This window comes from Mustelus asterias, chromosome 1 (assembly GCF_964213995.1).
Source record: "Mustelus asterias chromosome 1, sMusAst1.hap1.1, whole genome shotgun sequence".
NCBI lineage: Eukaryota > Metazoa > Chordata > Chondrichthyes > Carcharhiniformes > Triakidae > Mustelus > Mustelus asterias.
Window position 1 is genome coordinate 103,882,359 of NC_135801.1, and position 5,542 is coordinate 103,887,900.

Sequence of the window (5,542 nt, forward strand, 5' to 3'; positions counted from 1 at the left end):
GCTTGTCTAAGAACGCACAAGCATCCACAAAGGCATCAATCACCTCGAATGTCATCAGGTGGAGCACGCAGAGGCCAAGTGTAAACAGCAGAAAGAGAGCACAGAATCCAGAGTGTCCCACCCGCCCACCTCATCAAACACTACCTGCCAAACCTGTGGCAGAATCTGCGGTTGGTCTCTTCAGCCACCGCAGAACTCACCTCCCTGGAGTGGAAGCAAGTCATCCTCCACCCTGAGCGACTGCCAAAGAAGGATCAATTCTGGCCTCGCCTGCGACACCCATATCCTGTGAAAAAGTGTGATTTAAATTTAGTTATGTTTTCCATTCTTATAATGGTTTAAACATTAATATCTTTTCAAATTTTTACAGGAAATTGGATGATCTTTTTAGAAACAATGTTGTGCTGGATTTTGTGGTAAAGCAACAGCATTTGCCATTGACCTTGAAGAAAACTGCCCACAAAAATCTGTGGTGTGGCTTTCCCCTTTCCCAATGCCAGTTTCTATCTGGAAGCAAATCTAAGGGATCTCCAAGTTTCCAGGAGGAGCGATGTCAACAAGCAGAGTAAGGAGCTGATTCCATTTCATTCCTTTCACTGATAGCAGACCAGGAAGTTCAAAGCACACAGCATCACTTTTAATGTAAATTTTCAAAAAGCAAAATAAATGAAAATGTTTTGATTAAAGTAAAAGCTAAAATACCATAAACAAACTTTCAGTAAAATGTGGAATTTTCTATTGTATAGAGGAATTTGACATTCCACAAATTTCAAAATATCTTTTTAGCACCATTGTAAGCGTTGACAGTAAAAGTGAACTTAATATACTTTTAAAAAGACCAATTACACCTCATCCAGCAAGGTGTCAACTTTACAAGGATTTTACAGTGAAATTAATAGCATAAAACTGGAAGTTTTCATCAATTAATTAATTGTTTTGGGAATACAGTTTAGGACAATCTCAACAGCACACGCTCTGGAGAATTGTAGAACAGCAACTTGTGTTAGAATGTCACCGGTGACAACTTTGTATTTGATGTAATGTGACCAATGGTAACAAGCTGTATGGGTCAGCTGACCCAGTAAACAATGGAACCAATTACTGAATGATGTAATAGTCAGCTGACCAGCTGACTCACGATAAATAAGAACCTGTTTGGAATTGTAGGGAGTGGCCCAGGGTGTGGCCCCAAGATGGGAGTAATGAAATTTCTTTATTAAACCCTTTCTTTGATTTATAAGTTGGAGTAAGTTTTGTTATATTTTCATTATCTGCATTTGAAGAGTTCCTTCTGAAGAAACAACTTGGTGATTTCTGTGTTATTCTGCACATGCGCAGACTTCATAAGTTGCTGTCAGTTTCAGTGAAGTAATGACGGTGTATGATGAGTCTTGCTCTAAGGACCACCACAAGTTCGTGGTTGTTACCTTCCTCTCGAGTGTAATCCAATACCTACATACTCCTCCTTTCTTCCCTTCCTCCTGTTATATAAAAACTTTTAAACCTCAAACTTGATGCCACCTAACCTTCCTAATTTAACTCATTTTCTCTTCTATACTTTTTGGTGCGATATTTGCCTTTGTTTGTGCCTTCCCCAAAGTTTTGGAGAAAAACAGTCCCTCTCACAGGAATTAGAGACCTTTTAACTAAAGAAATTTCAGCTCTATTTCACATTAAAACTGCATCAGCAGAATCCAGATGTCCCCAATTTGATTCATTTGAAATTCAGATTGACTCAGTTAAACAGAAAAAAAACTGCAAGTGCTGCAATCCTGAAATTAAAATGGAAAATGTGAACAGCCCAATGGAGTTTGATTATATTCTGGTTAGATTGACTCAGTGTTATTTTCATCCACTGGGAACTCACTCTTCTCAAAAAGATGGAAAGATTCAAGGAGAATGAAAGGACAACATACGTCCCTCCCATGAAATACATTTTCTGTTGCTGATTGGCTTGAAATTACATTTCTCCTTTGATCCTTAATGTCATTACTAGTGGGTGCAAGGAGCGAGCAGCACAGTGGCACAGTGGTTAGCACTGCCGCCTCACAGCACCAGGGACCCGAGTTTGATTCCCAGCTTGGGTCACTGTCTGTGCGGAGTCTGCACGTTCTCCCCGTTTCTGCGTGGGTTTTGTCCGGGTACTCCGGTATTCTCCCACAGTCCGTAAGATGTGATAGTTAAGTGCATTGGCCGTGCTAAAAATTTCCCCTCAGTGTGCCCGAACAGGTGCCAGAGTGTGGCAACTAGGGGATTTTCACAGTAACTTCATTGCAGTGTTAATGTAAGCCTACTTGTGACGCGAATAAATAAACTTAGCAAGATGGGGTCAACCAAAATCCTCTCCACACGATTCACATTCACTGATCAAGCCACCTGCCAACCATTTGGAACAATGGATTCCTGTCACTAAGATGAGAGTCTTGTCCTATATTTCTGTCATTTCTGGCTAATCACAGAATTGAAATTCTTCCACCAGCTAACCCATCCATAAGTGGTCCCCACACTCCAGCTCTGAGCACCTTCGTGGGAATAAAGGAAAATCAAATGTTGGCACGGGAACTGGGGAATTTTCATTCTGTCTCGGAATCCACTTCATGGTTTCTGACTTTCAATTGGCTGAATCCATGTCAAACTAAGTTTGCTCAGAACCATTTCTGCAATCAAACTGTGGTTCTCCATAGAGGGTAGATTATTCGTGTCTCATTATAATTGCAATTGGCATGAGCTATTTTAGATGATTGGGACTAAATTGTTGTTGCAAGTGGGCCAAATGTTTCTTCGCAACGGCTCAATCTGTGACACAGGCACCTGGGTATTTTCAGAGAACAAAAATGATCAGGCTGTGCGAAATCTTTTGCCTATAATTTCAGAACACCAAGTTGGTTTACAAAAGTACATATTATATCTACTTCCAATCACAACAGTTCAAAGATCCAAAGAACCCAAAAGGCAAATTTTGTCTAGTCATTTATAAATATAATAGAACATTTCCACAGAATATGGTGTTCAATAACGCAGAAGCTTTGCTGAAATTATAAATTTAATTAAATTGTAAAACAGTTTAAATGTTTGTCAACTGGTCTATTTCCTGACTGTAATCATATTTACTAACATATATTCACTAATCATAGAATTCTACAGTGCAGAAGGAAGCCATTCGGCCCATCGAGTCTGCACCGACCACAATCCCAAGCAGACCCTATCCCCATAACTCTGTGCATTTACCCTAGCTAGTCCCTCTGACACTATGGGGCAATTTAGCATGGCAAATCCACCTAACCTGCACATCTTTGGAGTGTGGGAGGAAACCAGAGCACCCGGAGGAAACCCGAGCAGACACGGGGAGAATGTGCAAACTCCACACAGGCAGGGACCCAAGCGGGAATCGAACTCAGGTCCCTGGTGCCCTGAGGCAGCAGTGCTAACCACTGCCCCTTTCTGTTTGTTCAAGATATGATTGTCTAAAACGTGTCGTCCTAGCTACAGGCTACTTAATTTATATGAGACCCCAAAGAGCTGCAGACCCTGCTGGGCACCCCTCTCCTCACCCCCAGTCTGCATGCTGGTAAAGAGGGTTTCATTTCTGTAGCTGGGACCGGGGATGAAGTGATTGAGAGGGAGGAGTGGGTGCAGGTCTGATGCATCCACAACATCCAATTTTCTGCAAGGTTGCTTCAAACACATGCAAAGAGCCTAACACATGCTGCAAATGTGGGTGTTCTACTGGCTTCACCATATGGCATGCAACACTCTCCTGATGCCTATTGAGGGCACAAACACCATATTGGATACTTAGGTACCCATTTTCCACCTGAAAAATGTGTTTGCTCTCCTCTAATCAGGTTTCCACCCCTGCTATAGCACTGAAATGGCCCTTATCAAAGTTGCAAATTATATCATATGAGATTTTTAAAATGATAAATTACCCTCCCTTTAGACTTTTGGCATGACTGACCACACCATCCTTCTCCACCACTCCATCACCATCATCCAGTGAAACCGAAAGTTTACAATATTAGCTTGGGGTGGCACAGTGGTTTGCATTGCTGCCTCACAGCGCCAGGGACCCAGGTTCGACTCCCGCCTTGGGTCACTGTCTGTGCGGAGTCTGCACATTCTCCTCGTGTCTGCGTGGATTTCCTCCGGGTGCTCCGGTTTCCCCCCACAGTCTGAAAGACATGCTGGTTAGGTGCATTGGCCATGCTAAACTTCTCCCATAGTGTTCCTGAACAGGCGCCGGAGTGTGGCGACTAAGGGATTTTACAGTAACTTCATTGCAGTGTTAATGTAAGCCGACTTGTGACACTAATAAATAAACTTTAAAACTTCTCATATGACCCTGAGTTAACCTTCTGAACCTATTTCCACTCTCTCACTATGGGTGTCACTAGGTAGCAGTAAAAGCAGATGTGCCACATTGTCACTACCCTAAAGGGTAGGCTGGTGAGCTTGACGTCCGTGGTAGGGAAGTTGTTGGAGAGGATTCTTAGAGATAGGATGTATGCGCATTTAGAAAGGAATAAACTCATTAACGATAGTCAGCATGGTTTTGTGAGAGGGAGGTCATGCCTCACTAACCTGGTGGAGTTTTTTGAAGAAGTGACTAGAATGGTTGACGAGGGAAGGGCCGTGGATGTCATCTATATGGACTTTAGTAAAGCGTTTGACGAAGTCCCTCATGGTAGGTTGGTGCAAAAAGTTGGATCTCATGGGATAAAGGGGGAGGTGGTTAGATGGGTGGAGAACTGGCTTGGTCACAGAAGACAGAGGGTGGTAATGGAAGGGTCTTTTTCCGGCTGGAGGCCTGTGACTAGTGGTGTTCCGCAGGGCTCTGTATTGGGACCTCTGCTGTTTGTGATTTATATAAACGATCTGGAAGAAGGTGTAACTGGGGTGATCAGTAAGTTTGCGGACGACACAAAAATGGCTGGACTTGCAGATAATGAGGAGCATTGTCAGAGGCTACAGAAGGATATAGATAGGCTGGAAATTTGGGCAAAGAAATGGCAGATGGAGTTCAATCCAGATAAATGCGAAGTGATGCATTTTGGTAGAACTAAGGTAGGGAGGAGCTATACGATAAATGGCAGAACCATAAAGGGTGTAAATACGCAGAGGGACCTGAGTGTGCAAGTCCACAGATCCTTGAAGGTGACGTCACAGGTGGAGAAGGTAGTGAATAAGGCATTTGGCATGCTTGCCTTTATAGGACGGGGTATAGAGTATAAAAGTTGGGGTCTGATGTTGCAGTTGTATAGAACGTTGGTTCGGCCGCATTTGGAATACTGCGTCCAGTTCTGGTCGCCACACTACCAGAAGGACGTGGGGGCTTTAGAGAGAGTGCAGAGGAGGTTTACCAGGATGTTGCCTGGTATGGAAGGGCTTATGAGGAGAGATTGGGTAAACTGGGGTTGTTCTCACTGGAAAGACGGAGGATGAGGGGTGACCTAATAGAGGTGTATAAAATTATGAAAGGCATAGATAGGGTGAACGGTGGGAAGCTTTTTCCCAGGTCGGTGGTGACGTTCACGAGGGGTCA